The 13,982-nt window shown below is 45.6% G+C and overlaps 4 non-coding genes across 4 annotated transcripts; 1 reads left to right on the top strand and 3 right to left on the bottom strand.

Moving 5' to 3' along the window:
* Positions 1–2,981: 2,981 nt before the first annotated feature.
* Positions 2,982–3,054, bottom strand: trnav-aac (transfer RNA valine (anticodon AAC)). The gene has a single exon. It is a non-coding gene; the product is annotated as a tRNA-Val (tRNA).
* Positions 3,055–3,900: 846 nt separating this feature from the next.
* Positions 3,901–3,990, top strand: trnap-ugg (transfer RNA proline (anticodon UGG)). The gene is given in 2 exon segments: positions 3,901–3,936; positions 3,955–3,990. It is a non-coding gene; the product is annotated as a tRNA-Pro (tRNA).
* Positions 3,991–5,449: 1,459 nt separating this feature from the next.
* Positions 5,450–5,522, bottom strand: trnav-aac (transfer RNA valine (anticodon AAC)). Its single transcript has one exon. It is a non-coding gene; the product is annotated as a tRNA-Val (tRNA).
* A 2,153-nt stretch (positions 5,523–7,675) lies between these two features.
* Positions 7,676–7,748, bottom strand: trnav-aac (transfer RNA valine (anticodon AAC)). Its single transcript has one exon. It is a non-coding gene; the product is annotated as a tRNA-Val (tRNA).
* Between the last annotated feature and the right edge of the window lie 6,234 nt (positions 7,749–13,982).

The raw sequence follows: 13,982 nt of genomic DNA, 5'->3' as shown, positions 1-13,982 counted from the left end.
AGTCGTGCTGAGATTGTCCAGTATGTTCTGTTTTTGTTTCAGAATGAAGCATCCGCAGTAAGTTGCATTTGTCGTTCATTTAGACATGTTTGAGATGGTGAATAAGTAGGTTTATCTGCATTTGTAAATGCATGAAATTCTGTTGTGGATGAACTAGCTCCGCATATCCAAAATAAGAAGGTCCTTTTCTTCTCATTGCCTGTCGAAAATTCAGTGCTTGTGACTTAATGTGGAATTTATTTTGGTGGCTCATGAGAGACTAATCCTCATAATCCTCGAACATACGAGATGGGGGAACACAAGTACTTTGTGCAAACATTCCTCACACAACATGAGAAGCACTTGATGTTTCTACCCGCTATGGCCCCGGGGACCTTTCGCGTGTTAGGGGAATGTGCTAACCACTACACTACAGAAACCGCTGGCGGTGCAGTAATCAATGGACTTGTGCAATGATCAACCTCACTGTGTGCCTGCAGATTCTCATGGTTCGTCTGAGAGGCCATGTCACTTATTACAAGAAGACAGCCGTTTCTTTAAAACCGATGTCTCAACTTATAAAACAATCAGAAATCGAACTTTACAGACCTGAAGATAAGTTATGTTTTGCTTGAAGTGGAAGTTAAATTGAGAATGCAGGGCTTTCGTAAATAACCACAACCAGACGGGTGCATGCCTTTTGCTATTCCTCGTTGATGAAGACCAGTTAGGAGACTGCGGCAATAGTCAGCAACAGACTAAACTGGAAGTACGAGATGTTTCTGCCCGGTTTCGAAGCGGGGACCTTTCGTGTGTTCGGCGAATGTGATAACCACTACACTACAGAAACAGCTGGCAATCAACGGACGTGTACAATGTGCAACCTCACTGTGTTGCTGCAGATTCGCATGGTGAGGCTGAGAGGCTAGGCCACTTATTACAAGACGACTGCTGTTTCTTTCAAAAACAGATGTTTCAACATATAAAACCACGAGATGTAGAAATTACATCGAACTTAACATGATCTGCGTTAACTTCACAGGGACGTGACCCATCTAATCCACAGAGCCAAAGTGGAGAATTGAACTGACTGGAGAGCTGCATCTTAACGCTGACCTTCCGGACCTCGGCCTCCTGAAATGTTCCAAAGAAGCTCAACAAACACTCGAGGAACAGCAGCGCATCTTTCCACTGGGCTCAATACAGCTTTCACACTCATAGTGTGTGCAACAGTCTCACACTGTAAATGCTGCCCCCATTCTGTGTGTCCTTCCATCGCAGATTTGGGTTTGAATCTTGTTTCCACTTCTTCTTTGTATCCGAGCGGTAGTTGTTGAGAGCTGGCACAGACACAGCGGCTGGAATGGCCTCATACTGTGGTGTAATTATTCTCTCATTCGATGCTCACCTCACTCTGTGGCCAGGGAACCCTAGGCCTTTTCTCATTTAATCTCTCCTGACTTGCACCCTGTCAGAGCGCTTTCCTGTTGTTCTGTTTACTCCCACCAGGATTTGACTTGGTTAAAACGTCCGACATTTCTAACCCGTCCCGGTTTTAATGAAAGGTGATGGTGAAAGACAAGCTTTGTTGTCCTGTCGACAAATTCCGCCTGACTCGCTGAGTTGTTCCAGTATTTTCCGCAGATGTTAGATCGACTTTCGATGGCAATAACAGCGTGCTTCTGTTACTTTCCCGGGGCTCGTTAGTCTAGGGGTATGACATTCACTTACCTCTATTGACTAATTCCAGTTGATTCAGGCAGCCCTCTGTATGTTTCATTTTATTCAGTTCAACAACATCAGACTGTGTAATCTCTCTTCTCCCTCCACCATCTGTTTATTTCCATCAAGTTATTTTCATTCCTTCCATTGGTATGTTTTACCCTCAGCATTGCCCCCCTCCCCCCAGCCCATACCATCCTACTTGAGCAACCCTGTCGCCAATTGTTCGCTGACACACTGCTTACTTTGTTCTGCTATTAACACATTCTGATCTCTTGAGGCGCCACTATCAGCACCTTTGTTAGCCTTTATTAGCCTCATTTACATTCCCTTTTTCTTTCTGTCCGAGACATTTTCGTCATTTTCCACCTATTGCTGACCACTCTATCGAGGCCCAATAGGGCACGCCAACCCCGCCCCATCCACATTTGTCTGAATCTGACCCCATTTCCAGTTCTCCAGCTTTGACAAAGAGTCACCCAGGCCCGGAACGACCGCTGCCATCTCGCTCCACAGAGGCCGTCAGTCGTGCTGAGATTGTCCAGTATGTTCTGTTTTTGTTTCAGAATGAAGCATCCGCAGTAAGTTGCATTTGTCGTTCATTTAGACATGTTTGAGATGGTGAATAAGTAGGTTTATCTGCATTTGTAAATGCATGAAATTCTGTTGTGGATGAACTAGCTCCGCATATCCAAAATAAGAAGGTCCTTTTCTTCTCATTGCCTGTCGAAAATTCAGTGCTTGTGACTTAATGTGGAATTTATTTTGGTGGCTCATGAGAGACTAGTCCTCATAATCCTCGAACATACGAGATGGGGGAACACAAGTACTTTGTGCAAACATTCCTCACACAACATGAGAAGCACTTGATGTTTCTACCCGGTATGGCCCCGGGGACCTTTCGCGTGTTAGGGGAATGTGCTAACCACTACACTACAGAAACCGCTGGCGGTGCAGTAATCAATGGACTTGTGCAATGTTCAACCTCACTGTGTGCCTGCAGATTCTCATGGTTCGTCTGAGAGGCCATGTCACTTATTACAAGAAGACAGCCGTTTCTTTAAAACCGATGTCTCAACTTATAAAACAATCAGGAATCGAACTTTACAGACCTGAAGATAAGTTATGTTTTGCTTGAAGTGGAAGTTAAATTGAGAATGCAGGGCTTTCGTAAATAACCACAACCAGACGGGTGCATGCCTTTTGCTATTCCTCGTTGATGAAGACCAGTTACGAGACTGCGGCAATAGTCAGCAACAGACTAAACCGGAAGTACGAGATGTTTCTGCCCGGTTTCGAACCGGGGACCTTTCGCGTGTTAGGCGAATGTGATAACCACTACACTACAGAAACAGCTGGCAATCAACGGACGTGTACAATGTGCAACCTCACTGTGTTGCTGCAGATTCGCATGGTGAGGCTGAGAGGCTAGGCCACTTATTAGAAGACGACTGCTGTTTCTTTCAAAAACAGATGTTTCAACATATAAAACCACGAGATGTAGAAATTAGATCGAACTTAACATGATCTGCGTTAACTTCACAGGGACGTGACCCATCTAATCCACAGAGCCAAAGTGGAGAATTGAACTGACTGGAGAGCTGCATCTTAACGCTGACCTTCCGGACCTCGGCCTCCTGAAATGTTCCAAAGAAGCTCAACAAACACTCGAGGAACAGCAGCGCATCTTTCCACTGGGCTCAATACAGCTTTCACACTCATAGTGTGTGCAACCGTCTCACACTGTAAATGCTGCCCCCATTCTGTGTGGACTACCATCGCAGATTTGGGTTTGAATCTTGTTTCCACTTCTTCTTTGTATCCGGGCGGTAGTTGTTGAGAGCTGGCACAGACACAGCGGCTGGAATGACCTCATACTGTGGTGTAATTATTCTCTCATTCGATGCTCACCTCACTCTGTGGCCAGGGAACCCTAGGCCTTTTCTCATTTAATCTCTCCTGACTTGCACCCTGTCAGAGCGCTTTCCTGTTGTTCTGTTTGCTCCCACCAGGATTTGACTTGGTTAAAACGTCCGACATTTCTAACCCGTCCCGGTTTTAATGAAAGGTGATGGTGAAAGACAAGCTTTGTTGTCCTGTCGACAAATTCCGCCTGACTCGCTGAGTTGTTCCAGTATCTTCCGCAGATGTTGGATCAAATTTCGATGGCTATAACAGCGTGCTTCTATGACATCTTTGGGCTCGTTGGTCTAGGGGTATGATTCTCGCTTTGGGTGTCGTGGTTTCGAAACTTGCGGGAGGTCCCGGGTTCAAATCCCGGACGAGCCCTTTGATAAGGTTTTCTGTTGGTCAGGCGATATGTTTTCTTCATTTCTTTGCGGCTCATTCGGCGGGATTCATTCACATTGGGTTTGCTTTGAGAAGCTGAGCTCACACGGCAGGGAACCAATAGGTTCGCGAGACAATCGGGACATTGTCTAAAAGCTTGTCTATGTGTGGACATTCGCTTACCTTTATTGACTTATTCCAGTAGATTCAGGCAGCTCTCTGTATGTTTCATTTTATTCAGTTCAACAACATCAGACTGTGTAATCTCTCTTCTCCCTCCACCATCTGTTTATTTCCATCAAGTTTTTTCATTCCTTCCATTGGCATGTTTTACCCTCAGCATTGCCCCCCTCCCCTCAGCCCATACCATCCTACTTGAGCAATCTGATCCCTGTCGCCAATTGTTCGCTGACACACTGCTTACTTTGTTCTGCTATTAACACATTCTGATCTCTTGAGGCGCCACTATCAGCACCTTTGTTAGCCTTGATTAGCCTCATTTACATTCCCTTTTTCTTTCTGTCCGAGACATTTTCGTCATTTTCCACCTATTGCTGACCACTCTATCGAGGCCCAATAGGGCACGCCAACCCCGCCCCATCCACATTTGTCTGAATCTGACCCCATTTCCAGTTCTGCAGCTTTGACAAAGAGTCACCCAGGCCCGGAACGACCGCTGCCATCTCGCTCCACAGAGGCCGTCAGTCCTGCTGAGATTGTCCAGTATGTTCTGTTTTTGTTTCAGAATGAAGCATCCGCAGTAAGTTGCATTTGTCGTTCATTTAGACATGTTTGAGATGGTGAATAAGTAGGTTTATCTGCATTTGTAAATGCATGAAATTCTGTTGTGGATGAACTAGCTCCGCATATCCAAAATAAGAAGGTCCTTTTCTTCTCATTGCCTGTCGAAACTTCAGTGCTTGTGACTTAATGTGGAATTTATTTTGGTGGCTCATGAGAGACTAATCCTCATAATCCTCGAACATACGAGATGGGGGAACACAAGTACTTTGTGCAAACATTCCTCACACAACATGAGAAGCACTTGATGTTTCTACCCGGTATGGCCCCGGGGACATTTCGCGTGTTAGGGGAATGTGCTAACCACTACACTACAGAAACCGCTGGCGGTGCAGTAATCAATGGACTTGTGCAATGTTCAACCTCACTGTGTGCCTGCAGATTCTCATGGTTCGTCTGAGAGGCCATGTCACTTATTACAAGAAGACAGCCGTTTCTTTAAAACCGGTGTCTCAACTTATAAAACAATCAGGAATCGAACTTTACAGACCTGAAGATAAGTTATATTTTGCTTGAAGTGGAAGTTAAATTGAGAATGCAGGGCTTTCGTAAATAACCACAACCAGACGGGTGCATGCATTTTGCTATTCCTCGTTGATGAAGACCAGTTACGAGATTGCGGCAATAGTCAGCAACAGACTAAACTGGAAGTACGAGATGTTTCTGCCCGGTTTCGAACCGGGGACCTTTCGTGTGTTAGGCGAATGTGATAACCACTACACTACAGAAACAGCTGGCAATCAACGGACGTGTACAATGTGCAACCTCACTGTGTTGCTGCAGATTCGCATGGTGAGGCTGAGAGGCTAGGCCACTTATTACAAGACGACTGCTGTTTCTTTCAAAAACAGATGTTTCAACATATAAAACCACGAGATGTAGAAATTAGATCGAACTTAACATGATCTGCGTTAACTTCACAGGGACGTGACCCATCTAATCCACAGAGCCAAAGTGGAGAATTGAACTGACTGGAGAGTTGCATCTTAACGCTGACCTTCCGGACCTCGGCCTCCTGAAATGTTCCAAAGAAGCTCAACAAACACTCGAGGAACAGCAGCGCATCTTTCCACTGGGCTCAATACAGCTTTCACACTCATAGTGTGTGCAACAGTCTCACACTGTAAATGCTGCCCCCATTCTGTGTGTCCTTCCATCGCAGATTTGGGTTTGAATCTTGTTTCCACTTCTTCTTTGTATCCGAGCGGTAGTTGTTGAGAGCTGGCACAGACACAGCGGCTGGAATGGCCTCATACTGTGGTGTAATTATTCTCTCATTCGATGCTCACCTCACTCTGTGGCCAGGGAACCCTAGGCCTTTTCTCATTTAATCTCTCCTGACTTGCACCCTGTCAGAGCGCTTTCCTGTTGTTCTGTTTACTCCCACCAGGATTTGACTTGGTTAAAACGTCCGACATTTCTAACCCGTCCCGGTTTTAATGAAAGGTGTATGGTGAAAGACAAGCTTTGTTGTCCTGTCGACAAATTCCGCCTGACTCGCTGAGTTGTTCCAGTATTTTCCGCAGATGTTAGATCGACTTTCGATGGCAATAACAGCGTGCTTCTGTTACTTTCCCGGGGCTCGTTGGTCTAGGGGTATGACATTCACTTACCTCTATTGACTAATTCCAGTTGATTCAGGCAGCCCTCTGTATGTTTCATTTTATTCAGTTCAACAACATCAGACTGTGTAATCTCTCTTCTCCCTCCACCATCTGTTTATTTCCATCAAGTTATTTTCATTCCTTCCATTGGTATGTTTTACCCTCAGCATTGCCCCCCTCCCCCCAGCCCATACCATCCTACTTGAGCAACCCTGTCGCCAATTGTTCGCTGACACACTGCTTACTTTGTTCTGCTATTAACACATTCTGATCTCTTGAGGCGCCACTATCAGCACCTTTGTTAGCCTTGATTAGCCTCATTTACATTCCCTTTTTCTTTCTGTCCGAGACATTTTCGTCATTTTCCACCTATTGCTGACCACTCTATCGAGGCCCAATAGGGCACGCCAACCCCGCCCCATCCACATTTGTCTGAATCTGACCCCATTTCCAGTTCTCCAGCTTTGACAAAGAGTCACCCAGGCCCGGAACGACCGCTGCCATCTCGCTCCAGAGAGGCCGTCAGTCCTGCTGAGATTGTCCAGTATGTTCTGTTTTTGTTTCAGAATGAAGCATCCGCAGTAAGTTGCATTTGTCGTTCATTTAGACATGTTTGAGATGGTGAATAAGTAGGTTTATCTGCATTTGTAAATGCATGAAATTCTGTTGTGGATGAACTAGCTCCGCATATCCAAAATAAGAAGGTCCTTTTCTTCTCATTGCCTGTCGAAAATTCAGTGCTTGTGACTTAATGTGGAATTTATTTTGGTGGCTCATGAGAGACTAATCCTCATAATCCTCGAACATACGAGATGGGGGAACACAAGTACTTTGTGCAAACATTCCTCACACAACATGAGAAGCACTTGATGTTTCTACCCGGTATGGCCCCGGGGACCTTTCGCATGTTAGGGGAATGTGCTAACCACTACACTACAGAAACCGCTGGCGGTGCAGTAATCAATGGACTTGTGCAATGTTCAACCTCACTGTGTGCCTGCAGATTCTCATGGTTCGTCTGAGAGGCCATGTCACTTATTACAAGAAGACAGCCGTTTCTTTAAAACCGATGTCTCAACTTATAAAACAATCAGGAATCGAACTTTACAGACCTGAAGATAAGTTATGTTTTGCTTGAAGTGGAAGTTAAATTGAGAATGCAGGGCTTTCGTAAATAACCACAACCAGACGGGTGCATGCCTTTTGCTATTCCTCGTTGATGAAGACCAGTTACGAGACTGCGGCAATAGTCAGCAACAGACTAAACTGGAAGTACGAGATGTTTCTGTCCGGTTTCGAACCGAGGATCTTTCGCGTGTTAGGCGAATGTGATAACCACTACACTACAGAAACAGCTGGCAATCAACGGACGTGTACAATGTGCAACCTCACTGTGTTGCTGCAGATTCGCATGGTGAGGCTGAGAGGCTAGGCCACTTATTAGAAGACGACTGCTGTTTCTTTCAAAAACAGATGTTTCAACATATAAAACCACGAGATGTAGAAATTAGATCGAACTTAACATGATCTGCGTTAACTTCACAGGGACGTGACCCATCTAATCCACAGAGCCAAAGTGGAGAATTGAACTGACTGGAGAGCTGCATCTTAACGCTGACCTTCCGGACCTCGGCCTCCTGAAATGTTCCAAAGAAGCTCAACAAACACTCGAGGAACAGCAGCGCATCTTTCCACTGGGCTCAATACAGCTTTCACACTCATAGTGTGTGCAACCGTCTCACACTGTAAATGCTGCCTCCATTCTGTGTGTACTACCATCGCAGATTTGGGTTTGAATCTTGTTTCCACTTCTTCTTTGTATCCGGGCGGTAGTTGTTGAGAGCTGGCACAGACACAGCGGCTGGAATGACCTCATACTGTGGTGTAATTATTCTCTCATTCGATGCTCACCTCACTCTGTGGCCAGGGAACCCTAGGCCTTTTCTCATTTAATCTCTCCTGACTTGCACCCTGTCAGAGCGCTTTCCTGTTGTTCTGTTTGCTCCCACCAGGATTTGACTTGGTTAAAACGTCCGACATTTCTAACCCGTCCCGGTTTTAATGAAAGGTGATGGTGAAAGACAAGCTTTGTTGTCCTGTCGACAAATTCCGCCTGACTCGCTGAGTTGTTCCAGTATCTTCCGCAGATGTTGGATCAAATTTCGATGGCTATAACAGCGTGCTTCTATGACATCTTTGGGCTCGTTGGTCTAGGGGTATGATTCTCGCTTTGGGTGTCGTGGTTTCGAAACTTGCGGGAGGTCCCGGGTTCAAATCCCGGACGAGCACTTTGATAATGTTTTCTGTTGGTCAGGCGATATGTTTTCTTCATTTCTTTGCGGCTCATTCGGCGGGATTCATTCACATTGGGTTTGCTTTGAGAAGCTGAGCTCACACGGCAGGGAACCAATAGGTTCGCGAGACAATCGGGACATTGTCTAAAAGCTTGTCTATGTGTGGACATTCGCTTACCTTTATTGACTTATTCCAGTAGATTCAGGCAGCTCTCTGTATGTTTCATTTTATTCAGTTCAACAACATCAGACTGTGTAATCTCTCTTCTCCCTCCACCATCTGTTTATTTCCATCAAGTTATTTTCGTTCCTTCCATTGGCATGTTTTACCCTCAGCATTGCCCCCCTCCCCTCAGCCCATACCATCCTACTTGAGCAATCTGATCCCTGTCGCCAATTGTTCGCTGACACACTGCTTACTTTGTTCTGCTATTAACACATTCTGATCTCTTGAGGCGCCACTATCAGCACCTTTGTTAGCCTTGATTAGCCTCATTTACATTCCCTTTTTCTTTCTGTCCGAGACATTTTCGTCATTTTCCACCTATTGCTGACCACTCTATCGAGGCCCAATAGGGCACGCCAACCCCGCCCCATCCACATTTGTCTGAATCTGACCCCATTTCCAGTTCTGCAGCTTTGACAAAGAGTCACCCAGGCCCGGAACGACCGCTGCCATCTCGCTCCACAGAGGCCGTCAGTCCTGCTGAGATTGTCCAGTATGTTCTGTTTTTGTTTCAGAATGATGCATCCGCAGTAAGTTGCATTTGTCGTTCATTTAGACATGTTTGAGATGGTGAATAAGTAGGTTTATCTGCATTTGTAAATGCATGAAATTCTGTTGTGGATGAACTAGCTCCGCATATCCAAAATAAGAAGGTCCTTTTCTTCTCATTGCCTGTCGAAAATTCAGTGCTTGTGACTTAATGTGGAATTTATTTTGGTGGCTCATGAGAGACTAATCCTCATAATCCTCGAACATACGAGATGGGGGAACACAAGTACTTTGTGCAAACATTCCTCACACAACATGAGAAGCACTTGATGTTTCTACCCGGTATGGCCCCGGGGACCTTTCGCGTGTTAGGGGAATGTGCTAACCACTACACTACAGAAACCGCTGGCGGTGCAGTAATCAATGGACTTGTGCAATGTTCAACCTCACTGTGTGCCTGCAGATTCTCATGGTTCGTCTGAGAGGCCATGTCACTTATTACAAGAAGACAGCCGTTTCTTTAAAACCGATGTCTCAACTTATAAAACAATCAGAAATCGAACTTTACAGACTTGAAGATAAGTTATATTTTGCTTCAAGTGGAAGTTAAATTGAGAATGCAGGGCTTTCGTAAATAACCACAACCAGACGGGTGCATGCATTTTGCTATTGCTCGTTGATGAAGACCAGTTACGAGATTGCGGCAATAGTCAGCAACAGACTAAACTGGAAGTACGAGATGTTTCTGCCCAGTTTCGAAGCGGGGACCTTTCGTGTATTCGGCGAATGTGATAACCACTACACTACAGAAACAGCTGGCAATCAACGGACGTGTACAATGTGCAACCTCACTGTGTTGCTGCAGATTCGCATGGTGAGGCTGAGAGGCTAGGCCACTTATTACAAGACGACTGCTGTTTCTTCCAAAAACAGATGTTTCAACATATAAAACCACGAGATGTAGAAATTAGATCGAACTTAACATGATCTGCGTTAACTTCACAGGGACGTGACCCATCTAATCCACAGAGCCAAAGTGGAGAATTGAACTGACTGGAGAGTTGCATCTTAACGCTGAGCTTCCGGACCTCGGCCTCCTGAAATGTTCCAAAGAAGCTCAACAAACACTCGAGGAACAGCAGCGCATCTTTCCACTGGGCTCAATACAGCTTTCACACTCATAGTGTGTGCAACAGTCTCACACTGTAAATGCTGCCCCCATTCTGTGTGTCCTTCCATCGCAGATTTGGGTTTGAATCTTGTTTCCACTTCTTCTTTGTATCCGGGCGGTAGTTGTTGAGAGCTGGCACAGACACAGCGGCTGGAATGGCCTCATACTGTGGTGTAATTATTCTCTCATTCGATGCTCACCTCACTCTGTGGCCAGGGAAACCTAGGCCTTTTCTCATTTAATCTCTCCTGACTTGCACCCTGTCAGAGCGCTTTCCTGTTGTTCTGATTGCTCCCACCAGGATTTGACTTGGTTAAAATTTTCCGACATTTCTAACCCGTCCCGGTTTTAATGAAAGGTGATGGTGAAAGACAAGCTTTGTTGTCCTGTCGACAAATTCCGCCTGACTCGCTGAGTTGTTCCAGTATTTTCCGCAGATGTTGGATCAAATTTCGATGGCTATAACAGCGTGCTTCTATGACATCTTTGGGCTCGTTGGTCTAGGGGTATGATTCTCGCTTTGGGTGTCGTGGTTTCGAACACTTGCGGGAGATCCCGGGTTCAAATCCCGGACGCGCCCTTTGATAAGGTTTTCTGTTGGTCAGGCGATATGTTTTCTTCATTTCTTTGCGGCTCATTCGGCGGGATTCATTCACATTGGGTTTGCTTTGAGAAGCTGAGCTCACACGGCAGGGAACCAATAGGTTCGCGAGACAATCGGGACATTGTCTAAAAGCTTGTCTATGTGTGGACATTCGCTTACCTTTATTGACTTATTCCAGTAGATTCAGGCAGCTCTCTGTATGTTTCATTTTATTCAGTTCAACAACATCAGACTGTGTAACCTCTCTTCTCCCTCCACCATCTGTTTATTTCCATCAAGTTATTTTCATTCCTTCCATTGGCATGTTTTACCCTCAGCATTGCCCCCCTCCCCTCAGCCCATACCATCCTACTTGAGCAATCTGATCCCTGTCGCCAATTGTTCGCTGACACACTGCTTACTTTGTTCTGCTATTAACACATTCTGATCTCTTGAGGCGCCACTATCAGCACCTTTGTTAGCCTTGATTAGCCTCATTTACATTCCCTTTTTCTTTCTGTCCGAGACATTTTCGTCATTTTCCACCTATTGCTGACCACTCTATCGAGGCCCAATAGGGCACGCCAACCCCGCCCCATCCACATTTGTCTGAATCTGACCCCATTTCCAGTTCTGCAGCTTTGACAAAGAGTCACCCAGGCCCGGAACGACCGCTGCCATCTCGCTCCACAGAGGCCGTCAGTCCTGCTGAGATTGTCCAGTATGTTCTGTTTTTGTTTCAGAATGAAGCATCCGCAGTAAGTTGCATTTGTCGTTCATTTAGACATGTTTGAGATGGTGAATAAGTAGGTTTATCTGCATTTGTAAATGCATGAAATTCTGTTGTGGATGAACTAGCTCCGCATATCCAAAATAAGAAGGTCCTTTTCTTCTCATTGCCTGTCGAAAATTCAGTGCTTGTGACTTAATGTGGAATTTATTTTGGTGGCTCATGAGAGACTAATCCTCATAATCCTCGAACATACGAGATGGGGGAACACAAGTACTTTGTGCAAACATTCCTCACACAACATGAGAAGCACTTGATGTTTCTACCCGGTATGGCCCCGGGGACCTTTCGCGTGTTAGGGGAATGTGCTAACCACTACACTACAGAAACCGCTGGCGGTGCAGTAATCAATGGACTTGTGCAATGTTCAACCTCACTGTGTGCCTGCAGATTCTCATGGTTCGTCTGAGAGGCCATGTCGCTTATTACAAGAAGACAGCCGTTTCTTTAAAACCGATGTCTCAACTTATAAAACCATCAGGAATCGAACTTTACAGACCTGAAGATAAGTTATATTTTGCTTCAAGTGGAAGTTAAATTGAGAATGCAGGGCTTTCGTAAATAACCACAACCAGACGGGTGCATGCATTTTGCTATTCCTCGTTGATGAAGACCAGTTACGAGATTGCGGCAATAGTCAGCAACAGACTAAACTGGAAGTACAAGATGTTTCTGCTCGGTTTCGAACCGTGGACCTTTCGTGGGTTAGGCGAATGTGATAACCACAACACTACAGAAACAGCTGGCAATGAATAGACGTGTACAATGTGCAACCTCACTGTGTTGCTGCAGATTCGCATGGTGAGGCTGAGAGGCTAGGCCACTTATTACAAGACGACTGCTGTTTCTTTCAAAAACAGATGTTTCAACATATAAAACCACGAGATGTAGAAATTAGATCGAACTTAACATGATCTGCGTTAACTTCACAGGGACGTGACCCATCTAATCCACAGAGCCAAAGTGGAGAATTGAACTGACTGGAGAGTTGCATCTTAACGCTGACCTTCCGGACCTCGGCCTCCTGAAATGTTCCAAAGAAGCTCAACAAACACTCGAGGAACAGCAGCGCATCTTTCCACTGGGCTCAATTCAGCTTTCACACTCATAGTGTGTGCAACAGTCTCACACTGGAAATGTTGCCCCCATTCTGTGTGTCCTTCCATCGCAGATTTGGGTTTGAATCTTGTTTCCACTTCTTCTTTGTATCCGAGCGGTAGTTGTTGAGAGCTGGCACAGACACAGCGGCTGGAATGGCCTCATACTGTGGTGTAATTATTCTCTCATTCGATGCTCACCTCACTCTGTGGCCAGGGAACCCTAGGCCTTTTCTCATTTAATCTCTCCTGACTTGCACCCTGTCAGAGCGCTTTCCTGTTGTTCTGTTTACTCCCACCAGGATTTGACTTGGTTAAAACGTCCGACATTTCTAACCCGTCCCGGTTTTAATGAAAGGTGATGGTGAAAGACAAGCTTTGTTGTCCTGTCAACAAATTCCGCCTGACTCGCTGAGTTGTTCCAGTATTTTCCGCAGATGTTAGATCGACTTTCGATGGCAATAACAGCGTGCTTCTGTTACTTTCCCGGGGCTCGTTGGTCTAGGGGTATGACATTCACTTACCTCTATTGACTAATTCCAGTTGATTCAGGCAGCCCTCTGTATGTTTCATTTTATTCAGTTCAACAACATCAGACTGTGTAATCTCTCTTCTCCCTCCACCATCTGTTTATTTCCATCAAGTTATTTTCATTCCTTCCATTGGTATGTTTTACCCTCAGCATTGCCCCCCTCCCCCCAGCCCATACCATCCTACTTGAGCAACCCTGTCGCCAATTGTTCGCTGACACACTGCTTACTTTGTTCTGCTATTAACACATTCTGATCTCTTGAGGCGCCACTATCAGCACCTTTGTTAGCCTTGATTAGCCTCATTTACATTCCCTTTTTCTTTCTGTCCGAGACATTTTCGTCATTTTCCACCTATTGCTGACCACTCTATCGAGGCCCAATAGGGCACGCCAACCCCGCCCCAT

This window comes from Scyliorhinus torazame, chromosome 5, assembly GCF_047496885.1.
Source record: "Scyliorhinus torazame isolate Kashiwa2021f chromosome 5, sScyTor2.1, whole genome shotgun sequence".
Classification (NCBI taxonomy): domain Eukaryota; kingdom Metazoa; phylum Chordata; class Chondrichthyes; order Carcharhiniformes; family Scyliorhinidae; genus Scyliorhinus; species Scyliorhinus torazame.
The sequence above is the reverse complement of the archived record's forward strand: the minus strand, read 5'-3'. Positions and strand labels throughout refer to the sequence as shown.